The following is a 25,414-nucleotide window of genomic DNA, read 5'->3' on the forward strand; positions in this document are numbered from 1 at the left end:
AAAACAGTAAATATGGTGCTTAGAGTGCAAATAAAAATTAAAATCTGTGCTTCTGTGCCTCTAGAACTCATGTATTTTCTACCAAAATGTTAAAAAAAAAAAAAAAGGTGGGGGAAGGGAGGGGAGGAAACAGAGAGAAGGAAGAAAAGGGAGAAAGAAAGAGAAAAACAAAATGGGTGTGTTGCAGGAAAGGAAACAGCTTTCAGGACGAGAAAGTGGTCTCTTGTCTAACACTCAGAAATGAATGTCTGAGGAGACACACATGCGGGCAAAGCAAGAGCTTTTACTGGAAAGGGGCACCTGGGCAGAGAGCAGGAGGGTAAGGGAACCCAGGAGAACTGCTATGCCACCTGGCTAGCAGTCTCCAGTTTTACGCTGATGGGATTAGCTTCCGGGTTGTCTTTGGCAAATCACTCTGATTCAGAGTCCTTCCTGGTGGTGCACGCGTTGCTCAGCCAAGATGGATGCCAGAGAGAAGGATTCTAGAAGGTGGTTGGACATGTGATGTCACCTTTTGACCTTTCCGGAACTCTTCTCATTGGTGGTGGCTTATTAGTTTCATGTTCCTTACCAAGACCTCCTGTTGTAAAACACCTCATGCAAATGGTGGTGCAAAAACCACGACAGTGCCTGGCTGGGTGGATGGTTTCAGTCAGTGTGCTTCCCCTACCAACTCCCCTCTGAGAGACTTCATACTCAAGATACTTCTTGGGAATTGGGGCAGAGGTCTCTTTCTTCTGTAATTTCCTCCTGCTGTGCATGGGCATAGGCCTGCCTAGGAGAGCAGAAGTCTCTCTACTTGATCTAGTCAGTCAGTTTAATTGCTCAATCATGTCCAACTCTTCTCGACCCCATGGACTGAAGCACTCCAGGCCTCCCTGTCCATCACCAACTCCCAGAGCTTGTTCAAACTCATGTCCATTGAGTTGGTAATGCCATCCAACCAACTCATCCTTTGTCATCCCCTTCTCCTCCTTCCCTCAATCTTTCCCAGCATCAGGGTCTTTTCCAATGTCAGCTCTTCGCTTCAGGTGGCCAAATATTGGAGCTTCAGCTTCAACACAAGTCCTTCTGATGAATATTCAGGACTGATTTCCTGTAGGATTGACTGGTTTGACCTCCTTGCAGTCCAAGGGACTCTTAAGAGTCTTCTCCAACATCACAGTTCAAAAGCATCAATTCTTCGGCACTCAGCCTTCTTTATGGCCCAATTCCCACAACCATATGACTACTGGAAAAACCATAGCTTGGACTAGATGGACCTTTATTGGCAAAGTAATGTCTCTGCTTTTTAACATGCTGTCTAGGTTGGTCATAGCTTTCCTTCCAAGGAGCAAGTGTCTTTTAATTTCATGCAGCAGTCATCATCTGCAGTGATTTTGGAGCCCAAGAAAATAAAGCCTACCACTGTTTCCATTATTTTCCCATCTATTTGCCATGAAGTGATGGGACTGGATGCCATGATCTTAGTTTTTTGACTGTTGAGTTTTAAACCAGCTTTTTCACTTTCCTCAAGAGGCTCTTTAGTTCCTCTTTGCTTTCTGCCATAAGGTTGGTGTCATCATTATATCTCAGGTTATTGATATTTCTCCTGCCAATCTTGATTTCAGCTCATGCTTCATCCAACCCAGCATTTCACATGATGTACTCTGCATATAAGTTAAATCAGCAGGGTGACAATATACAGCCTTGACTTACTCCTTTCCCAATTTGGAACCAGTCTGTTGTTTCATGTCCCGGTCTGACTGTTGCTTGTTAACCTGCATACAGATTTCTCAGGATCTAAGCCAAGATATTTTGTGCCTGAAACCAGCATTTGCCCTTGTAAGAACAGTAATTTAGCTTGAAACTGTTGGCCCCTGTCAGATATGAAACAGACAGGGGCAAATAGGAGGCCTAAAAGGATGGTCATCACTGGGCCCCAGAAACAGAAGGCAACATTTAGGGGTGAGGGCTGCAGGGTGTGTGACTTTCTGCTGATTGGTTGGTGGTAAGGCAACAAAGTGGTGCTCCAGGAATCTTGTGCTCAGCCTGAAGTTACCATCCTTCACCTGGGTGAGGGCCCCAGTTCTGCAGAAGAACTCAAGGGCATTGTTATGCATGCTTCTTGAGTAGGAACGAGGACCCTGCCTCAGGGTTGTACCACCATTTGATTGCTCCTTCTGTATCTATATCCCCTCCCTTCTCTGACTAGCAACTGTTTGAATCTGCCCTTTGGGACTCAGGGAAGGTCAAAGTGGGTGAATGAAGCCCATATTCTACAGACAAGAAATGGAGAACGCAGAACAGATCTGTACTCTAGAGCCTCAGTGAGTCCTGCTCCGTTTTAATTCAGGGAACTGGGCAACTATGACTGTGATAACTTCCTGTCTAAATGGGGCATAGGACTGCTTAGTTTGGAGAATAGACACTGAATTGGAAGCATTCCTGAGTTCCAAGTTCTAGATCTGAGTCTGGTATGATTAAAATCTCAATCTGTTGGTCTGCCATTTTGGTGTAACAGACCCAGTTAGAAGTAGTTGGAGGAGTGACAACTGGAATTTTAATAGACAAAATAAATCTCATTTCTTTTCAGAAGAATAGGCCTGAAACCCAGTCTGGACCTGGCACTTTTGGGAGTCTTGTAGCCAGGTAGCCAGTTGCCTAGCTCTATAAAAAGTGAGTTTGCAATTACTAGCTTCCAGCAGACATTGTTTTGAGCATGTCTGGTGGCATCCAGGCCTGACACAACTCAGAAAACTCAAGTGTATAGGAATACAAGGTCTAGTCTGAAATTACACCCATGTCTGAAGCATAGCTACTCTGTTTTGATGTTTTTTTTTTTAATTTAACATTTTATTTAGCCAAAATTAAATGATAACTGCACAGTAGTTCCTAGAACAAAGAATAAGTTTTTCTTTGGGGATAATTTTCTGACAAAATGAAGAGACACAAAGTGATGCATCTTCCTGCTTGACTTTCAAGGCACACCCGTAAGAGGATAATTGCTGGTGCAGCGTGGCTCAGATCGTAAGGCTCTTGGGCTCCGTGGATAGGGCAGCCTGGTGCTCTCAGAGGCAGGCCCACAGGCACAGCTGACAGACCAGAGAGCAGCGCCCATGCAGGAGGATGCCTAGGATTTCCCAGAGGGTGAGGCTCGGGCTCTGCTGGGCGCTGAGCTAGATGAGGGTCTGGGGAGGTCACAGTCATGTGCTGGGAAGAGCCGATTGGAGAGGATGAAATTGACAAGTCAGAGGAAAACACTCGTCCTGACATGACAGCAGGCGAGTGTCTTAAGTCCAAATGTTTGAGACACCCACTTCAGTATAGCTACCCAGGCCTGTAAATTCATCTTTCCTATATCACTTTAGGCTGTCTTTTGTAAACAACAGTGTCTGAAAGAGCATTGTTGAAACAAAAGGTGTAGAAGACTTGGGACAGTCGTGAGAGGAGACAGTGGGCAGAGGTGGCCCCAAGGAAGAAGCCTAGCTCTAGCAACAACTGTCCAGCTCCGAGAAGACTGAGGTAGCCTCATTTGAGTGGCAAATAGTAATGTTCAAATTTCAAAAATTATTTATTCTGCTTCCTACTATTACTTAAACCACATAGTTCCATGAGACAGGGTAAACTTGAAATCAATGAAACAGTAATGATCTTTCAAAACGGAGCAGCTGAACTACATATCAACAGGACAGGCTAGATTAAATCAAACTTAATAAAAAGCACTTTATGATACTAGTATCCATACTCATCTTTAACATGAGTTGGTTTTTCAAAAGGGGGACGATGTAGGGGATGTCAAAAACCAAGTGAGACCAGGTTTGCTTTCATCTCATTCTGTTCAGTTTCCGTAATGGGAGGATGGATCCACTATCATTTCTTCACCAGGTTACTTTGTTACCGGCATCTCGCACCTTCTGTCCTCCATGCGAGGAAGAAACACTTTGCTGGGTGGCACTGCTCTAACTGCTACCAGAGACACTAGGTTTGAGTTGTATATTGATCAAATCTGGCGAATATCTTCTGGAATCGTAGTAACTACTGGAGGTGTAGGTGTTTTGAGTAGATTCTCATAAGAAGAAATCGAAGGAGAAGAGGAATCTGCAAAATTCTCAAAACACTCGTCTGATTTGTACTTTCTTTCATTGCCGAATCATTCAATGAACTGTTTGCTTTTGATAATGGATAGTTTGTGGCTATCAGAGCTGTGCTACTCTTTGTAAAAGGAACTTTCAAACCAGGAGTGCAGAACGTGGGTGCCAAAGGAGAATCTGTGTGCTCTGCACCATTTTTTTTCCAACAGCTGGATTATGAATCCAGGAGTGGCAAAGACATTATCATTGGGCACTGGTTCTGTTTCTATGGTCTCACTGTTAGTCTTTACATTTTTAAGTCCAATTGTGTGATCATTATTTAAACACATAGTGTATTCAGAGATACCAACTGAAAATCATCCATCTTTAGTGCACATTTTGAAGTGTTTACTAGTGACTGTTTGGAAAATGGAGTTAAAATTTTTGGCTCTGCCTTCTCGTTGTTTACTGCTTGGGGACGGTTTGGCAGACCTTGGGATACGATGTACCGCTCAAGTCCAAAATCAAAAAGTTGTGGACTATGCGGTGACTTCTCAGAAACAGAAGTTTGGGAGCAGCAGAATCCAAGAAATCATCTTTCACGTCAGGCTTCTCAGGACATTCACGTTCACTGGATGCTAGTTTAGAGTCGATGACTTCTTGCTCATCCACTGAGTTTTTCTTGGCACATGGAGCATATCCATACTTCTGGAAAAACTCTTTTATTTTCGTGATATCCACTGAATTCTTTTTCGTCAGTATTTTTGTTGCCTTTATGAAACCCATGCTTTCTTGACTTTCCAAGCTTTGCTTTATCAAGAATATTGACATCATCCTTTAGAGTCCGTAATTCTGAGTGAAGGTCATATAAAATCCTCATTGGACAATCTTCAAAGTTGCTTTCCTCTCTGTCCAGCGTTCCCTGCAGCTGACAGCCAGAGACCTCAGCATCCCGTGAAAGCCTCAGATTGGATCCATAGGAGAGCCTGGCTTATCTTGACTTTTAATCGTAAAATTCTCCTTAATAGCCAAAGCAGATGTCACCATTAACAATGTTAGTGTTTCTCTAGGTATGAGAAGATGTAAGAATTAGAACTCACTAAATCTTCTCCTGGAAAAATCTAACCATCTGAAGGCCTGCTCTGCCAGTTTTTCCCAGAGCACGGAGTGCCTCATTCCTGATTTCCGCCCTGAACTCCTTTCAGGGGTGTTGAGGATCAGCAGCTGCCAGGGATCGTGATTTAGTCTTTGTAGAGGTAGGTGACGAGTGTCGGTGTTTAGCTGGCAGAGCCCCTTCTTGGTTGTAAACTTGGCCATGATTTTAAGGCGAGCATTTCATGACCATTTCATGCTAGGATGCTGAGAATGTCCATTCTCAGGTCTGGCAACGATTTTGTTAACAGGCCACTCAATGTGCTGTTGCTGGACTAGGCCATAAAACAGTATCCAGAATTCTCTGGACCACCTGTCTTACTAGCCTCTTGGTCCAGGAAAACATTCCTTCGTGTTGCTTCTTCCCATATCTAGAGTTACACTGTTACCATCATTGATCTCATATGGAACTATATATTATTTTATCAGAGGCTTCAGTCACACATTTGGAAGTATAAGAAACAGCAATTTTGTAAAACTGGTGAAAGACAGGTAACATAGACAGGAGTATTATAAGCTAAAAACTTCCATTAGATGTAGCCCAGTATATCCCAGGTCATCTGACTTAGTCTATTCTGTATGAATCTTTATCTTCCAGGGAAATTATATATTGGCACTGTCTATAAGGCACATAACCCAGTTTCCTAGTGTTACTAGACTGATTATCCTTAGTATGATTTAATTGTTTCCAACACAGAGGAGACTTTAAACCTAAATTACCATGACCTGGTGTTATCTATATAAATCTACCCCATAATGGTGGGAGGTTTTTTCCTTTACTGAAACTTTGCTTGCTGCTCTGATTGAGACTGAATAATAGAAGAAAATTCAAATTTATGGCCAGGGTCAGAGCAGGCATTACTAATTGGTCAGGTGAGGGGATTCCATCTAGTAATATCAATAGTGACATGAATATGACTATAATTTTTCTTTTTAAGTAAATTTTCTCAGGGTCAACCAGTTAGAGACTTGGAGTAGAGAAATTCACCAAGGTAACCCAGAACTAGACATATGTAACCGGCCACAAACCCAACAATTGGATTGACTTCTAAAACTAGCATAGGATCCGGGCTATGATAGAAAAGCATTTGATTTATATGCAAAGGCCTTACTCCTTGGAAGAAAAGTTATGACCAACCTAGACAGCATATTCAAAAGCAGAGACATTACTTTGCCAACAAAGGTCCGTCTAGTCAAGGCTATGGTTTTTCCTGTGGTCATATATGGATATGAGAGTTGGACTGTGAAGAAAGCTGAGTGCCAAAGAATTGATGCTTTTGAACTGTGGTGTTGGAGAAGACTCTTGAGAGTCCCTTGGACTGCAAGGAGATCCAACCAGTCCATTCTGAAGGAGATCAGCCCTGGGATTTCTTTGGAAGGAATGATGCTAAAGCTGAAACTCCAGTACTTTGGCCACCTCATGCAAAGAGTTGACTTATTGGAAAAGACTGTGATGCTGGGGGGGATTGGGGGCAGGAGGAGAAGGGGACGACCGAGGACGAGATGGCTGGATGGCATCACTGACTTGATGGATGTGAGTGTGAGTGAACTCCGGGAGTTGGTGATGGACAGGGAGGCCTGGCGTGCTGTGATTCATGGGGTCACAAAGAGTCAGACACGACTGAGCGACTGAACTGAACTGAAGAAGTCAAGAAAACATTATAAACGATCATATGAATCAGATCCACATCTTGGGCAAGCTGTCTACCTCTGATGTCGTCATCTTCTTGTCCTGGTGTAGTGCAGTTTCTCCTCTGTTTGAGCAGCGTTTTAAGGTGAGATCACGTCAGTTGTCCTCTCTATAGATCAGTCCAGTGTAGGGGCCTTTGGAAGTTGGAATTAATCTAAGAGTCTATTTCCCTTCAGTTTCACTGTGCATGAGCTAGTTAAGAGTACCTAATAAAAAGGTCCTTCCATCCAGGTTGGAGATAGCCCCTTAAATTATGTCTTTTTCCAGTCCTGGTTACAGCTCATGAGGCATCTGATCTTTATGCAAAGATAGATTACTGAGATAAGCTTCAGAAACAAACTTAGGGTTTTCTTTAGGAATTCAATTAAGTTTTACATTAATATCACATAACAGCAAAGAACTATCCAGGAAATGAGTCTTACTAGATTCAGACCTCCATTAACAAACTTGGATTTAACATTTATTGAAATATCTTTTCTTCCCTAATATTACTCTCATTTTTATCAAAAATAACCAAATTAAGGCTAGTTTGTTTGCAAAATAGGTCTGCTTTCAATAAATTTGGCCTGATGATTTATATAACCATAAATGATTACAGACTTTTTGTTTTGTTGAAATTTTCATAGATTCTCAGATTGAACTTTTAAAATAAAACAGGGCTGGGAAAAGTCACGCCAAAGGCTTATCACAGGTTTCACCTAACAAATCTAGGTGAATCCTTCCCATTTCAAGGTCTCAAAAATTCCTTCAGAGTTCTGTACCTGTTAGTGAGAAAACCTTCCTAACTCATCTGATAAAGTTACTGAAAACCTAAGATTTTCCAGTCTCTGAAGGAGTCAGATAGAGATAAAATATAATTGTTTTAATTTGTTTATAACATATAATTTTACCAAATTACTGTCATAATTATTTTGAGGGGAAGTTTTCCCCTACTCCTGGAAAACACAGATTCAAACCTATAATTTTTTCAGATAGAAACCATAAAAGTTGTAAGCATATTCGCTGGTTCATTCAGTCCTTTTGTAACTTTTGTGAAGTCATCAGGTTTCCCATTAGAATACCAGGACATATCAGAATGTTAGAAACTCCACATAATTTCTAGGATATCTATATTAGTAATGTTTACCATACATTATAACCTGAGAGAACTTATTACTCATTTGATAATATTTCCCATGTAATTTAACCAACCAAATAAGCACAATTAGTTTAATATCTCTCTTTGGGATGTTTTAGGTGCCCTCTAAAGCAACCCAAAGTTAGCTAGAGGTCAAAAGAACTTCAACAGAATTTGATTTAGGAAGTTTTGTCAAAAAAATCAATCAAAAGGGTTTAGAACATTCGGTCAGATTTAGTCAGTGCTGATGGGTGTATCACTTAGCTTGCTGCTATGTCACAGTGGGCGTATATAAGGAGGCTCGAGGTCTAGAGAAAGTCGACTCCGCCATCTTCGACCTAGATGGCTCTCACCAGTTCTCCTGCAGCTGTGTCATTCCTAAGAAAATCCATTTATACAACCAATTGTAATCCAATTTTAGAAAATCCTGATCATGCATAACTCTTTTCAGTATCTTTTTTCATACCTCCTTCTATTGAAAACACATCTTAGTTTCCCTAAAGTATTTTACACAATGAGGTACATTTCTTGTTGACAGATTTGTTACAGAATACAGTCTTATTTGACCTCTAGTAAACCTAGGTACAACAGAAGTATTATACTTATTGATGGTTCTAAAGACATATCTGTGTTACCAGGTATTCATCTACTACTGAATATTTCTCAGTTCACATGAACCTGAAATTCATTTAATTTAATTTAGAATTATTTGATTCGTAAGCACTGACTTTTAAAAAGCCAATTAAATAGAGCTTATCTACAAATTAATCTCAAAAATATTATCCAGGGACAAAGACATATGGAGACATACGCATATTCAGACAGACACAATGCAAAATCTAGCTTCATTTTCTAAACTTAGTCATGAATTAGGTATTACAATATAAAATTCACAATTTTATAGATAAGTGTTCCTGAGAGCCCTGGTCTCAAGGCACAGGGAATGAAAATCAAGTTCTATCAAAATGGCAGCAGGTCTAAACCAAATGGTGGCCTGACAAAGCAGAATGGTCATCGCAAATCACAACACAGATCACAGAGTATAAAACACATACCCAGACCTGGCAGTCTTAATCAGACCCTCCCTTAACAGAAGCTTACAGTCTCTCAGAAAACCTCCTATAGAGACACAGAACCTCAGATGCAAGGACTGACAGAGTAAATGAAAATATCTCAGGTCTTCAAAGATTCCAAAGGGAGGGAAGGAAGCCAGGTTGAAAGCAGAGGGGGAAGGAGGCAGGAGAGAGGCGCAAAAGCTGTGGCCTTCTAGACATCTCCTGCTACCTGTGGATACCCAGGCATTAGGGGACGTTACCCTGGGCCTCCACAGAAGGGAGGACTGGAGGCCCTGCCAGAAACCAGACCAGACCAGAATTCAAGCCAGAAACTAGGACAGAGCCAGAATTCGAGTCTCTGCCAAGAAGAGATGATCAGCCTCCAATCCTCAGCTCAGGCTGAGGCCCTTTGACCAGATTTCTGCGTCCAAGATCGGGGGGCTAGAAAAAGAAAGGGTAGGATAGGAAGGGTTAAGGAGAGGAAAGAGAGAAGGAAGAAGAGAGAGATCAACAAAATCTCTTGTTCCTTACCTGGTCTGGGCACCCTGGCCAGTTGTCTGCACCAGGAGGAGACCAGGGACAAAAGGGTCCCAGTTGTGGCAGTTGGGTCTGATCCATCGCCAAGCAAGCTGGTCCCTGAGTACCCTAAGTGGTCAGGATGTCAGTCGCAGCAAAGAGGAGTCCCTGCCAGAATCGCCATTTGTTGCAGAAAGAGGGACCCCTTCCAGGGCCCGAAAGAGGGCTCTTATCTAACACTCAGAAGTGAATGTCTGAGGAGATACATGTGCTGACAAAGCAAGAGATTTTATTGGGGAGGGGCTCCCAGGCAGAGAGCAGGAGGGTAAGGGAACCCAGGAGGACTGCTCTGCCACGTGGCTTGCAGTCTCGGGTTTTATGGTGATGGGATTAGTTTCCAGGTGGTCTTGGGCCAATCATTCTGATTCAGAGTCCTTCCTGGTGGCGCACACATTGTTCAGCCAGAATGGATGCCAGTGAGAAGGATTCTGGGGATGGTTGTGAGCAAGGTCAAAGCCCCCAATTAAAGTAACAACCTTTTTGCTTTCCTTTCCCTTATCTTGTTTTTAAACAGCTGCTGCTTATCAGTCACCACTTTCACTTCTGTGATCTTGCTTGCTCCTTACATCTATGGGAATTAGGGCTGCTGCGGAGGGGAGGGATCTGAGCTGTTTGAGTGGGAAGTTTACAGTGTAGGAAAGATACCCAGAACAAAGCCGGGGCTCCCAGCCTTTGGAGGTGACTCCGCTGGGCCTGCACCAGTGCTGAATAAACCCTGCTGTTCTGTATCTCTGAGTGATTCTTGTGTCTTTCCGACACTATGGTTTCTATAATATTTTCTGCTGCTTTGGCCAGGAAGCTGACAACCGAATTGGCCCCTTGCACCACCATTGTCAGGGAACCAGAGAAAGCTGTGGCTGCCGACCCGGTGATAGACGGATAGGCACCACCCGGCCATTTGCTGGAGCCCGATTCTCACTCAAGTTGTGCTGGCCTTGGCCCATGCTGCTTCCCCAACAGACTCAGAAGGAGAGCAGAAGCGGGTTCCAGTACAGGACTTCAGATGGGTGAGTGCCCTGGGGACATCTGCCTGAGTCAGGACCCACCATATGGCAGAAGAGGCACCTGATCACCTCCCAGTGACCAGAGAGTCACTCAGAATAGGGTATGTTCCCTCGGGTGGTCTGTCAGTTCTGGTGTGTGTGGGAGAATGATTGGGCGGAGTGAAAGCCAGCGCTCCACCGTCTTTGGACTATGGAGCCTGAGAGGGTCCTAACCTGTGGTTCCACAATGAGCTCATTCAGTTCAGGGCAGTGCCAGCCTCTGGGGGATTTAATCTGTCCTTGCAAGGCTGGTCTGCGTTGGGAGTTTATATTGACCTGCCCATGCTAAGTGGTATCTAAATTTCCATATGGGGAGCAGCCAGATGGATGAAAATGAGTGTCTTTGTTTTGTTGTGGGACACCACCTCAGGGTGGGAACTTTCACATAATGGGCAACTCGACTTGTAAACTCACTATCTTAGAGAGTATGGTTAGAAATTTTAAGAAAGGATTTTTCTGGGGATCAGGCTTCCCTCATAGCTCAGTTGGTAAAGAATCTGCCTGCAATGCAGGAGACCCCAGTTCTCTGCCTGGGTTGGGAAGATCTGCTGGAGAAGGGATAGGCTACCCACACCAGTATTCTTGGGTTTCCCTTGTGGCTCAGCTGGTAAAGAATCTGCCTGCAATGCGGGAGACCTGGGTTCATATCCCTGGGCTGGGAAGAGCCCCTGGAGAAGGGAAAGGCTACCCACCAGTAATCTGGCCTGGAGAATTCCATGGATGGTACAGTCCACGGGGATCGAAAAGAGTCAGACATGACTAAGTGACTTTAACTTTTCCTGGAGATTATGGTGTAAAATTGAGTCCTGAAAAACTTTACAGTCTTTGTACCCTGGCGTAACCCTCCTTCGGGGTCGGTGACCCCCAGAAGGTGCCTTAGATATACCCACTGTCTGAGTAGTGTCATAGCGGGAGACTCCAGCCACCTGCACCAATTCCTATACACCAATTAATGGTTGGAAATTGCCCAGTGAGGGCCCCCTTGGGTTCGATTCTATGTCGCAGGTCAGGGATAGTGTAAAGTCCTAGTAGTTCAATCAAAGAAAAGGATCTCGTGCCAAGAGAAGGAACCACCTATCCTCCAGGGAGAGGCTGAAGAGCTGCCTCCAGTGTCCCCACCTTACGTCCCCACGGCTCCTGCACCCAGAGCAGCAGATCCCCGTTTACCAGACAGCCCACCGCCTTTCATTCCTTCTCCTCCTGACGTTCCTGAAGCTGTTGTGCCTCCTCGGCCAGCCATCCCAGAACCAATGGGTAGGCGCCTCTGGTCTGCTCAGGGAGCAGCTGACCCAGCACTACAAATGCCCTTACGATAGACTCAAGGGCTGCAGCACTTTGCCACCGATAGAATCCTACATGAGGGGGGACCCGTTTTTTACTACCAGCCTTTTTCCATGACTGATTCCCTTAACTGGAAACATCACACCACCTCTGCTCTGAAAAGCCCCAAGGGCTGGTTGATCTCTTAGAATCCACCTTCCAGATCCACCACCCTTCCTGAGGAACCCGCCAACAGCTTCTCCTCACCCTATTCAATACAGAGGAGCACCGAAGTCACGACAGAGGCTGGGAAGAGGCTCCGGGCCAATGCCCCAGGGGGCCAGTTAGGCGCAGAGAGCTGGGATCGGGAGAATTTCCCGGAGGAAGAGCCTTGCTGGGCCCCAATACCGAGGGAGGGGAATGAACCAGTTGGAGAGGTATCGACAGGCCCTCCTACAGGGACTAAGAGCCAGGGTTAAGAAGCCCACTAACATGGCTAAGACCAGTGAGGTGCTACAAAAGCCAGATGAAAGCCCGGCCGATTTCTATAAAAGGCTATGTGAAGCCTTTCGGGTCTTCACCATTTTGATCCTGAAGCCCCTGAATATCAACGGTTGATAAATGCAGCCTTTGTAGGACAGGCCCAATATGACATCCAGAAAAAATTTACAGAAGTTAGAAGGGTCTGCAGGTAAAAATGCCACGGAACTGCTAGAAATAGCTAACAAAGTCTTTGTCAATCGCAACCAAACAGCACGCCGAGAAGCAGAAAAGAGGATGAAGCAAAAGCGGCACTCTTGGCAGCTGCCCTGTCAAAGCCTTCCCCCACCCCACGCCCCTACCTTGGGACCACCCCATAAGGCAAGGGGCCCAGATCCGAAAGGGAGCGTTCCCCTTAGCCGTGATCACTGTGACTATTGCAAGGAAAAGGGACACTGGAAAAATGAGTGCCCTAGCACCCTGAGAAGAAAACCAAAGCCCCAGGCTCCCTGAGCTGATATCAAACCAAGCCACCCAGCGCTAATCTGATTGGGCTAGCTGGAGCAAAATCCGACTGGGGGGACCGGGCTCTCTCCAACTGCGCCCCCAAGAGCCCATGGTCAGAATTCAAGCAGGGGGCCATCCAATGGACTTTATGGAGGACACAAGTGATGAGCATTCAGCGGTCACCCAGCAGACAGCCCCCTCTCGGGAAAAGAAGCTACCATCCTCGGGGCCGCAGGTGCCCAGACCCGCAGGCCATTTTGCAGTCCCTGACAGTGCCGCCTAGGGGACCATGTGATAATGCACGAATTCCTCTACCTGCTCAACTGCCCCGTTCCCTTGTTGGCAAGAGAGCTGTTTGCAGAGATGGGGGCCCAGATTTCCTTTTCTGCTGATGGATCACCTCAGCTAAAGCTAGCCCCACCGCCTTCCTCCTTGATTACGACTCTCATTATAAGGAGAGAAGAAGAATGGCGCCTGTATTCCTCCCCTCCAGGAGAAGGGACCGTTCCTCCTGAATTAGAGACTGAGTGCCCGCTAGTTTGGGTGGAGGAAAATCCTCTGGGTCTGGCAAAACACCATGCTCCCAGCCTGGCTGATCTGAAACTGGGAGCTCAGCCTGTAAAACTACAATCCAAAACAGTATCCAATTTCCCGGGAGGCCTGACTGGGAATCCAGGCTTATTCAGACAGACCACTCCAACACAGACTTCTGATGAAATGCCAGTCACCCTGGAACACCCTGGAACACCCCATTACTACCTGTGAAGAAGCCAGGGCCTCATGACTACCATCTAGTTAAGGACTTAAGAGCTGTGAATGAGGCAGCGATTACTCTGCATCCAGCAGTGCTTAATCTGTACACCCTACTAGCACTGATCCCGTCCCCAGCTGAATGGTTTACTTGCTTGGACCTGAAAGATGCCTTCTTCTGCCTCTGGGTTGCACCTGTCAGCCAATCGCTATTTGCATTTAAATGGGAAAACCCACACATGGGAGACAAGGAACAGCTCACTTGGACGCGGCTTCCTCAGGGGTTCAAGAACTCCTCTACCCTCTTCAGCAGAGCTTTGACTGTCAACTTGGCTAACTTTCCTGGACAGGAGTTAGACTGTGTCCTGCTGCAATATGTCAATGACCTCACGCTGGCCAGGACAACACAGGCTTGCTGCCCAGAAGGAACAAAGGCCCTCCTCTCCTTGTTAATAGAAGCTGGGTACCAGGTATCAAAAGAAAAAGGCACTCCTGAGAGACATTGTCCCCAGATGTGGAATGCCTCTGACCATAGAGTCAGACAATGGACAGGCATTTGTAGCCAAGACAGTACAATAGACGGCAAGGGCTTTGAAGATTCAGCGGAAATTACATACTGCCTACCTACCCCAGCGCAGAAGGTGATGACACCCCACTCCAGTGCTCTTGCCTGGAAAATCCCTTGGATGGAGGAGCCTGGAAGGCTGCAGTCCATGGAGTCGCTGAGGGTCGGACACAACTGAGCGACTTTACTTTCACTTTTCACTTTCATGCATTGGAGAAGGAAATGGCAACCCACTCCAGTGTTCTTGCCTGGAGAATCCCAGGGACAGGGGAGCCTGATGGGCTGGCATCTATGGGGTCACACAGAGTCGGACATGACTGAAGTGACTTAGCAGCAGTACCTGCCCCAGAGCTCAGGGAAAGTGGAATGCAAGAATCGAACCCTCAAACAAACCCTAGCAAAACTATGCCAAGGGAACAGCTTACCTTGGGTAGGCATGTTACCCATGGCCCTCTTGAAGGTGAGGTATCCACCCTGGGCAGGGATAGGGTTTTCACCATTAGAAATCCTGTATGGATGGCCACCCCAGCTAGTCACCCTAAGGGGAGACACCAGAGAACTGGGGAACTTGGACGTATCTAGGCAGCTGCAAGGGTTATGACACACAATCTCTCAAATACATACGTGGAGAGTTGATAGAATACCAACCCTTAGGCATAGCAGTACATCCCCACCAACCAGGGGACCGAGCATGGGTGAAGGATTGGGAAAAAAGAGCCTTTAGAACCCTTGTGGAAAGGGCCCTATTCTATAATCTTAACTACTCCCACTGGTCTCAAGGTGACAGGAATAGACGCTTGGATCCATTACTCCAGAGTCAAACCTACAAGTCTGACCAATAGCTGAGGGGAGTGGGAAGCAGCCCTCAGTCTGGAGGAGCCCCTGGGCTTGATCTTGTGAAGGAGGAAACAGCCACGCCGAAGCCCTGCTCGGACCACACTGGAAGCTGGTCAGTCAACACATGGCTGAAGCGTGAGGAACCCACTGGACTGACAAAGGCAGATGTATTGGGTATTAACTGGACTGGGGCTCGCCCTGCTCATCTTATGCAGAATAAAGCTTTACTTTTTCTCTCCCCTGGAGTGGACTTGTATCCAAAAACTCTCCCTCTGTGTTGTCTGCTTCTTCATAGTTCTTGATTTTTGGAGTTTTCTCCTACTGTGATCAACTTAAATATGAAAATGACGTATTTTTGCCTCATAGTCCTGTTAAGTTGTAAAATCCCCTCCTCATCTGAGAGTCAGGATGATTGTTCGGAATGTATAGAATCTTTCTATTATGAGAAAGGGTGGGTCTGCTGTGCCTTTGCTTATTATAAGCACCAGTTGACTGCATGTCATAGTTCAGCCACTACACGCACTAGAGAAGGGAAACATTGTTGGAAGGGAGGAATTAAAGCCCAAAATATAGATGGCCAAAGATGTTACGGGTTTCCAGGACAAGCAACTTGTTGGAACCTAGGCAAAGAGAAAACAAAAATTGACGTCGACCTAGGAAAATGGCCTATTGAGTATATCTGGCTGGAACCCGACCCCTTAGTATCCACCCCTGGCCCACCGACATTAAGCCCTGGGCCAGGATTCAAGGGACTATATGATCAACTCATTTCCCTAAAAGATGAACTAAAAGTGCCTACTGTTGAAAATAATCTCTTTATCCATTTAGCCGAGCAGGTTACCTGAGAATTGGGTATCACTAACTGCTGGGTTTGTGGAGGAGCCCTGATGAGTGAAACATGGCCCTGGAAGGGCACCAGACTGGACGCCTTTCGGCTACTGCAATGGGATCAAACAATTAGTAGGCAGGCAGGAGGTCCTATTTGGAGTTGGCCCTGTCCTCAGAGACGATAGGCAAAAAATGCTTGAGCCGAGAAAGGATGTTATACCTGGATCAGAAAAACAAAATGCAGAGGAACCCTGGTCTATAGTGACACCAGTAACAGCCTTTTGTGGTGACCAGGGGCCCCAAGCTGGTATTGGGCTCCCCAAAAAGGAGGGTATAGAAATCACACTTGCATTCCCTTCAACTCCACCACCAGGATTCTAGTGTAAAACTGTACAGGAAACCAACCTGATATTAATCCCTTTCTTGCAATCCCAGGCATTAGCCCATATTGGAAACATCTTAAATCCACAAACCCAGACTTATGGCAGGCCCCAGAGGGTCTCCTTTAGATCTGTGGGAGAAGGGCCTACTCATGACTCCCATCCAGATAGGGAGGGGAGGAACCTGCACCATAGGAATGATTCAGCCAGATTTTTTCCTCCTACTTGGCTCACAAGGAGACACGCTTGGTGTCCCAATCTATGATGACTTAAAATGTTGAGAAAGGCGGTCTCTAGAGATAGGAGGCCATCACCCCGAAAATGACTGGCCTCCCCAGTGAATACTTGATATTATGGTCCAGCCACAAAGGCACAAGATGGGAGTTGGGGATACAGGACACCCATTTATGTGCTAAATCGAATAATCTGACTACAAGTGATGCTACAGATTATAACCAATGAAACTGCTGCTGCCTTGGAACTGCTGGCACAGCAACAATCCCAGATGAAAACTGCTATCATTCAAGATCACTTGGCACTAGACTACCTCCTAGCAGAGGAAGGAGGAGTCTGTGGGAAATTCAGTCAAACTGACTGTTACCTCCAAACAGATGATAATGGAAAAGCTGTGATAGACATAGCTAAACATAGCAGGAAGATTGCCCATGTTCAGTTCAGACCTGAAAGGGATGGGATTCAGATGGCCTCTTTGGAGGATGGTTCTCTTGGCATGGGGGGTTTGAAACAATGATTGGGATGGTCATAGTCATACTTGCTGGAGGTCTGCTTATTCCCTGCCTCATATCCCTCCTAATCAGAGTTGTAACAGGGTTCATAGAGGCAGTTGTCCCACGGAGGACGGCCACCCAGTTGCTGCTTTTAAAGGAATACCAGCAAGTGCCAGAAGATGATGTTCTGTGACAGCTGCAGATGCATCCTAAGCATCAGGATGGGGGGATGAGGTAGGAACAAAATCAAAACCCCCAATTAAAGTGACAGTCGCTTGCTTTCCCTTCCCTTATCTTGTTTTTAAACAGCTGCTGCTCATCAATCACCACTTTCACTTCTGTGATCTTGCTTGCTCCTTACATCCATGGGAATTAGGGCTGCTGGGGAGGGGAGGGATATGAGCTGTTTGAGTGGCAAGTTTACGGTGTAGGAAAGATACCCAGAGCAAAGCGGGGGCGCCCAGCCCTTGGAGGTGACTCCGCTGGGCCTGCACCAGTGCTGAATAAACCCTGCTGTTCTTCATCTTCTTAATCTCCGAGTGCTGCTCTGAGTGCCGCCATGGTTTCTATAACAGCTGGACACGTGGTATCACCTTTCGACCTTTCGTGAAGTCTATACAATCAGCAAAAACAAGACCAGGAGCTGACTGTGGCTCAGATCATGAATTCCTTATTGCCAAATTCAGACTTAAATTGAAGAAAGTAGGGAAAACCACTAGACCATTCAAGTATGACCTACATCAAATCCCTTATGATTATACAGTGGAAGTGAGAAATAGATTTAAGGGCCTAGATCTGATAGATAGAGTGCCTGATGAACTATGGATGGAGGTTTGTGACATTGTACAGGAGACAGGGATCAAGACCATTCTCATGGAAAAGAAATGCAAAAAAAGCAAAATGGCTGTCTGGGGAGGCCTTACAAATAGCTGTGAAAAGAAGAGAAGCGAAAAGCAAGGAGAAAAGGAAAGATATAAACATCTGAATGCAGAGTTCCAAAGAATAGCAAGGAGAGATAAGAAAGCCTTCCTCAGCGATCAATGCAAAGAAATAGAGGAAAACAACAGAATGGGAAAGACTAGAGATCTCTTCAAGAAAATTAGAGATACCAAGGGAACATTTCATGCAAAGATGGGCTCGATAAAGGACAGAAATGGTATGGACCTAACAGAAGCAGAAGATATTAAGAAGAGGTGGCAAGAATACACAGAAGAACTGTACAACAAAGATCTTCATGACCAAGATAATCACAATGGTGTGATCACTCACCTAGAGCCAGACATCCTGGAATGTGAAGTCAAGTGGGCCTTAGAAAGCATCACTATAAGCAAAGCTAGTGGAGGTGATGGAATTCCAGTTGAGCTATTTCAAATCCTGAAAGATGATGCTGTGAAAGTGCTGTACTCAGTATGCCAGCAAATTTGGAAAACTCAGCAGTGGCCACAGGACTGGAAAAGTCAGTTTTCATTCCAATCCCAAAGAAAGGCAATGCCAAAGAATGCTCAAACTATCAACTGCATTCATCTCACACGCTAGTAAAATAATGCTAAAAATTCTCCAAGCCAGGCTTCAGCAATACGTGAACCATGAACTTCCAGATGTTCAAGCTGGTTTTAGAAAAGGCAGAGGAACCAGAGATCAAATTGCCAACATCCACTGGATCATGGAAAAAGCAAGAGAGTTCCAGAAAAACATCTATTTCTGCCTTATTGACTATGCCAAAGCCTTTGACTGTGTGGATCACAATAAACTGTGGAAAATTCTGAAAGATGAGAATACCAGACCACCTGACCTGCCTCTTGAGAAACCTGTATGCAGGTCAGGAAGCAACAGTTAGAACTGGACATGGAACAACAGACTGGTTCCAATAGGAAAAGGAGTACGTCAAGGCTGTATATTGTCACCTTGCTTATTTAACTCATATGCAGAGTACATCATGAGAAACGCTGGGCTGGATGAAGCACAAGCTGGAATCAAGATTGCCAGGAGAAATATCAATAACCTCAGATATGCAGATGACACCACCCTTATGGCAGAAAGTGAAGAGGAACCAAAAAGCTTTTTGATGAACGTGAAAGAGGAGGGTGAAAAAGTTGGCTTAAAGCTCAACATTCAGAAAATGAAGATCATGGTATCTGGTCCTATCACTTCATGGGAAATAGATGTGGAAACAGTGGAAACAGTGTCAGACTTTATTTCTTTGGGCTCCAAAATCACTGCAAATGGTGACTGTAGCAATGAAATTAAAAGACACTTACTTCTTGGAAGGAAAGTTATGACCAACCTAGCTAGCATATAAAAAGCAGAGACATTGCTCTGCCAACAAAGGTCCGTCTAGTCAAGGCTATGGTTTTTCCAGTGGTCATGTATGGATGTGAGAGTTGGACTGTGAAGAAGGCTGAGCGCCGAAGAATTGATGCTTTTGAACTGTGGTGTTGGAGAAGACTCTTGAGAATCCCTTGGACTGCAAGGAGATCCAACTAGTCCATTCTAAAAGAGATCAGTCCTGGGTGTTCTTTGGAAGGATTGATACTAAAGCTGAAACTCCAATACTTTGGCCACCTCATGCGAAGAGTTGACTCATTGGGAAAGACTCTGATGCTAGGAGGGATTGGGGGCAGGAGGAGAAGGGGACGACAGAGGATGAGATGGCTGGATGGCATGAGTCTGAGTGAACTCCGGGAGTTGGTGATGGACAGGGAGGCCTGGTATGCTGCGATTCATGGGGTCACAAAGAGTCGGACATGACTGAGCAATTGAACTGAACTAAAGTCTTCCAGTTGGTGATGACTTATTAGTTCCATATCCCTTACCAGGACCTCCTGTCATAAAACAACTCATGCAAATGGTAACTATGGTGCCTGGCCAGGGTGGGCGGTTTCCATCAATGTGCTTCCCCTAACAGGTCCCCAGTAAGCTAATTGATTATGAAATTTTCAATTTCTTCTAAACTAAAGAATTAGCATATGCTTTCAGCATAATTAAAGACAAAGGCTGAAGTGTTTTTATTTAGCAGTAGAGACATTTAAGAACGGAAAAACTCACATTTTGAAATCCTACCCCCCCCCCCCCCGGTTTTTTTTAACCATATCCCCATTTGGACCTGACAAATACAATTAAAAATACGGTTTATATGGCAATTTGTTTGGAACTGAGAGTGTTAACAGCCTCGGTAGGGAGGCCAGAGGTCCCCAAGTGACAGGAGGAAATAAACTGCAAGTGGTTTTTTCCTTTCTCTGTTGGCACCTGGTTCCACCTGAACTTTTCTCAGACCTTGAGCTAACCTTGAGCTAATGCATTTTTCTTATGGAAGTGTTTTTCTTAATCTATGTTAATGAAACTACGTATTTGCTTTGGAATCTACCTTTTTTCAAATCACCTAATTTTTTTTTTTTCTTTTCTCAAACCTTGAGCTGATTTTGGCTCAGCAAACCAGTATTCATGTCAATTGCTTTATGGGGTGGGATGATGGTGGGATCGGGGACGGGGGGTTGATGACACACATTGTGCCATTTTATCTCAGAAATGCATATTGTGGGAGAAGAGCCTGATGAAACTCCCTCAGCCTTGAGTTGTTTCTCTTCATCTGATTAGCAGCTTGCTAACACAAAATGCGGAGAAGGCAATGGCACCCCACTCCAATACTCTTGCCTGGAAAGTCCCATGGACGGAGGAGCCTGGTAGGCTGCAGTCCATGGGATTGCGAAGAGTTGGACACGACTGAAGCGACTTGGCAGCAGCAGCAGCAACACAAAATGCCTTGCTGAAAATTAGCAAGCTGGCACTCTCTGTCCCCTTCTGATGTCTATGTCAGAAGCTTTCCCTATCTCTCTTATACTTTAATAAAACTTTGCTACACAAAAAGCTCTGAGGAGTCAATCTTCGTCTCTGGCCCCCGATTGAAATCCTCTCCTCCAGAGGTCATAAATCCCGGCACAGCACATGGCTTACAATGGCAACCTTTCAGAACCATACTGAAAAACAGTTTATATGAAAGAATTAAAAAGAAGCCTCTCCAAAGTTCCCTGGTGGTCCAGTGTTTAGAACTCCAGGCATCTACTATAGGTGGCTGGGCTGTGATCTCTGGTCAGGGAACTAAGATTCCTCTGCCATGCAGCAGTGCAACAACAACAATAAAAAGCCTTTCTCCTTAAAAAAAAAAAAAATTTATTTGTTCATTCATTATTTTGCCTGCACTGGGTCTTAGCTGTAGCACATGGGATCCTGGTTACAGCATGCAAACTCTTAGTTGTAGCATGTGGGATCTAGTTCTCTGACCAAGGACTGAACCCAGGCCTCCTGCGTTGGAAGCACAGTCTTAACCACTGGACCACCAGGGAAGTCTTTGCTCATTCCAGTTGCTCTGTGACCCTGCTGACTGGATCCCTGGGCAGCCTCCTCCCTTCCACTCTCCTGCCAGGCATCTTTGTGAGTGTTCCGTGTCTTTATGGCTCTGGACCAAGTTTTGCCACAGACACCTCGGTGAACACATCCTGGTGCTCACCACATTCTTGGGTTTGTATTTGAGAGGGTTGACCAGTTTCTATTAGTTTCCTGAAGAGTCCCACTGTTCTGCATTCCCATCAGCAAAAAGGAAATTTTCTTGCGGATCTAGAGTCCCACATATGGTATGTTGTTGGTTGTTTCGGTCATGCTGTTTTTGAACAGTGCAGAGTATCTTATGTCACCTTTTTTTTTGGCTGCAGTTCACAGCTTGTAAGATCTTAGTTCCCTGACCAGGGATCAAACCTGGATCTGCAGCAGTCAAAATACCAAGTCCAAACCACTGAACGGCCAGGGAAGTTGCTGTTTCATTCATTCTGACTTGCATCCACAGCCACCTCACCTCTATCAACTGGCCTATGCAGTTTGCTCTTATGTGAGAGACTGTTCATGAATGGCCCAGTTTTCTGCTGGACTGTTATTGGGAGGTAGATGTTTACTGGGTTATTTTATATCTGTGTGTGTATGTAGATCAAGTTAATTGGAACAAATGCACGGTATCGTATATCCATTACGGTATCATTCAGAGTATTTCACTGCCCTAAAAATCCTCTGTGCTCTCTCTGCTCGACGTTCCCAGCCCCTGGCAACACCGTCCTCTTACTGCCTCCATAATCCGCCCTCCCCAGCACAGCTTCTAGCTGGGCTCACACCAGACATAGCGTCTCAGACTGGTTTTCTGATCTTTGTTTTCTGTTTGAAGCTGTCTTTTCACCCCCATATCACTCAGAGAATGTTATTCCAATGCGATAGACTTTGTTGCATAAAAGCCTTGTTGATCACCCAACATTCCCATGCTTAGAAGTACCTAAGATTTTTTTTTACTATGATAATAGTTCTAAGGATTAATTTCTGAATTATCAATACATTTATGAGTCATTCAAACTCATTAAATTAGTATATATATGATTGCATATTTTTAAAATTATTAAAAATAAATCTGTTTGAAATACATTTTTAATAGAGTGAATACTTTTTCCTTTTATTGTTTTTTTACATGTATCCAAAGATGACCATGACTAATTGCTAGGAAGAGAAATGATTCAATTAATAGATCTATTCCTAGTTTGTATTTCTTAGATATTAGCACAGATACCTTGTTCAGATGAGAATCACTTATTCATTCAGTTCCTTCTCAATTACATAACCAAGTATCACAAGAAAGGTTGGGTAACCTATCAGCTGACAACTTGATTAGTGTTTCCTTCAATCCTGTTGAAAGTACACAGTGGGAAGCTTTCAAGCAGGTTTATGAGAATCCTTTTTCAGTGTCTGGGGAGTAGGACAAAAGCATCCCCAGGCTCAGGAACTGAGCAGTTTCTCTTTCACTGACCAGCTTCAGACCTGACCAGCTTCTCTTTCACTGAGAAAGTTTTGCTTAACCAGATGTTCTTGACAGGCTCAGGAAATATGCAACTCTGTCCATCTTATTCTGCCTTCATGTATGTGGCATTCTGTTTCAATAAAGAGTTCTTACTGTAGGATGTTCTTGAAGTGCATTTCCTTTAAATCTGTATATTAGCTTATTCTGCTTGTGGAATGTAATTGGCATCTTCATCCCTCCATGCCTGGCCCACCAGCCTGGTCGGATTCTCTGACAGTCAAGACTCATTTCAATGTTCACTGTAAGAAAAACAGGTGTTTGTGTTGAGAGGAGGCTCACAAACCAGGGCTCACCAAACTGCAGGATGCATCCTGCAAGTAGCCTCACCAAGATCAGAATAAGATGGAGCTGGGGTGAGCACAGTTCCTATATACGTCCAAAAACGGGAAGGACGCCCTGGACTGTCCAGTGGTTTAAGACTCCACACTTCCACTGCAGGGGGCATGGGTTTGATCCCTGGTAATGGAACTAAGATCTCATAGGCTGGGGGGCACAGCCAAATAAAAGGTGGGGGGAGATCAAATGCAACTTCTCATTAAGCCGCTGAATGTGCAATGATACATTATTGTCTAGAACTCCAGGATATTTTAACAGCTTTATTGAGGTATAATCAATGTATGACAGATGCATACATTTAAAGCGTCCAGTTTGACATGGTTGGAAACACATGTCCCCCATCAAGATAATGAATGTATCGTCAATGAGAAATTACTCACTGGCCAATCTAAGTAGGGGGCTTCTGTGGTGGCTCAGATGGTAAAGATCTGCCTGCAATGTGGGAGACCTGGGTTCAGTCCCTGGGTTGGGAAGATCCCTTCGAGAAGGAAATGGGAACCCACTCCAGTAACCCTGCCTGGAGAATTCCATAGATAGGGGAGACTGGCCAGCTACAGTCCATGGGATCACAGATAGCTGGACACGACTGGGTGAGTAACACACACACAATCTAAGCAGGAAGTGGAAAATTTAATTTGAGCCAACTTGATATTAGGAAGAGGTGGCAAGAATACATGGAAGAACTGTACAAAAAAGATCTTCACGACCCAGATAATCATGATGATGTGATCACTAATCTAGAGCCAGACATCTTGGAAAGTGAAGTCAAGTGGGCCTTAGAAAGCATCACTACAAACAAAGCTAGTGGAGGTGATGGAATTCCAGTTGAGCTGTTTCAAATCCTGAAAGATGATGCTGTGAAAGTGCTGTACTCAGTATGCCAGCAAATTTGGAAAACTCAGCAGTGGCCACAGGACTGGAAAAGTCAGTTTTCATTCCAATACCAAAGAAAGGCAATGCCAAAGAACGCTCAAACTACTGCACAATTGTACTCATCTCACATGCTAGTAAAGTAATGCTCAAAATTCTCCAAGCCAGGCTTCAGCAATACGTGAACCGTGAACTCCCTGATGTTCAAGCTGGTTTTAGAAAAGGCAGAGGAACCAGAGATCAAATTGCCAACATCTGCTGGATCATGGAAAAAGCAAGAGAGTTCCAGAAAAACATCTATTTCTGCTTTATTGACTATGCCAAAGCCTTTGACTGTGTGGACCACAAAAAACTGTGGAAAATTCTGAAAGATGGGAATACCAGACCACCTGACCTGCCTCTTGAGAAACCTATATGCAGGTCAGGAAGCAATAGTTAGAACTGGACGTGCAACAACAGACTGGTTCCAAATAGGAAAAGGAGTACATCAAGGCTGTACATTGTCACCCTGCTTATTTAACTTCTATGCAGAGTACAGCTTGAGAAACGCTGGACTGGAAGAAACACAAGCTGGAATCAAGATTGCCAGGAGAAATATCAATAACCTCAGATATGCAGATGACACCACGATTATGGCAGAAAGTGAAGAGGAGCTAAAAAGCCTCTTGATGAAAGTGAAAGAGGAGGCGATGTCTTCCGGCGGGATCGAGGGGCAGCAGCGTACGGTGAAGGACACAGGCCGTGGAGTTTGAACCCCTTGAAAGATTGAAATCATGGCAGGTCCAGAAGCTGATGCCCAGTTCCATTTCACTGGTATCAAAAAATATTTCAACTCTTACACTCTCACAGGGAGAATGAATTGTGTGCTGGCCACATATGGAGATATTGCTTTGATAGTCTTATACTTCAAGTTAAGGTCTAAAAAAAAACTCCAGCTGTGAAAGCAACATAAACAGATTCTGAACTGTACATTATCTGTTAAGTTCCCATGCCTGAAGAAGCTAGTGTCAACTCATCATGTGATACTCAATTTGTACAATAAATTATGAACCTGGAAAAAAAAAAAAAAGAAAGAAAGTGAAAGAGGAGAGTGAAAAGGTTGGCTTAAAGCTCAACATTCAGAAAATGAAGATCATGGCATCTGGTCCCATCACTTCATGGGAAATAGATGGGGAAACAGTGGAAACAGTATCAGACTTTATTTTTTTGGGCTCCAAAATCACTGCACATGGTGACTGCAGCCATGAAATCAAAAGATGCTTACTCCTTGGAAGAAAAGTGATGACCAACCTAGACAGTAT

The 25,414-nt window shown here is 44.7% G+C and overlaps 2 pseudogenes; one reads left to right on the top strand and one right to left on the bottom strand.

The window, feature by feature from the left end:
* Positions 1-3,860: 3,860 nt before the first annotated feature.
* LOC138414686 (SKA complex subunit 3-like) lies at positions 3,861-5,030 on the bottom strand (annotated as a pseudogene).
* Positions 5,031-24,801: 19,771 nt separating this feature from the next.
* LOC138415045 (ATP synthase membrane subunit K, mitochondrial pseudogene) lies at positions 24,802-25,190 on the top strand (annotated as a pseudogene).
* Positions 25,191-25,414: the final 224 nt, after the last annotated feature.

Source organism: Ovis canadensis, chromosome 11 (genome assembly GCF_042477335.2).
Source record: "Ovis canadensis isolate MfBH-ARS-UI-01 breed Bighorn chromosome 11, ARS-UI_OviCan_v2, whole genome shotgun sequence".
Taxonomy (NCBI): Eukaryota; Metazoa; Chordata; class Mammalia; order Artiodactyla; family Bovidae; genus Ovis; species Ovis canadensis.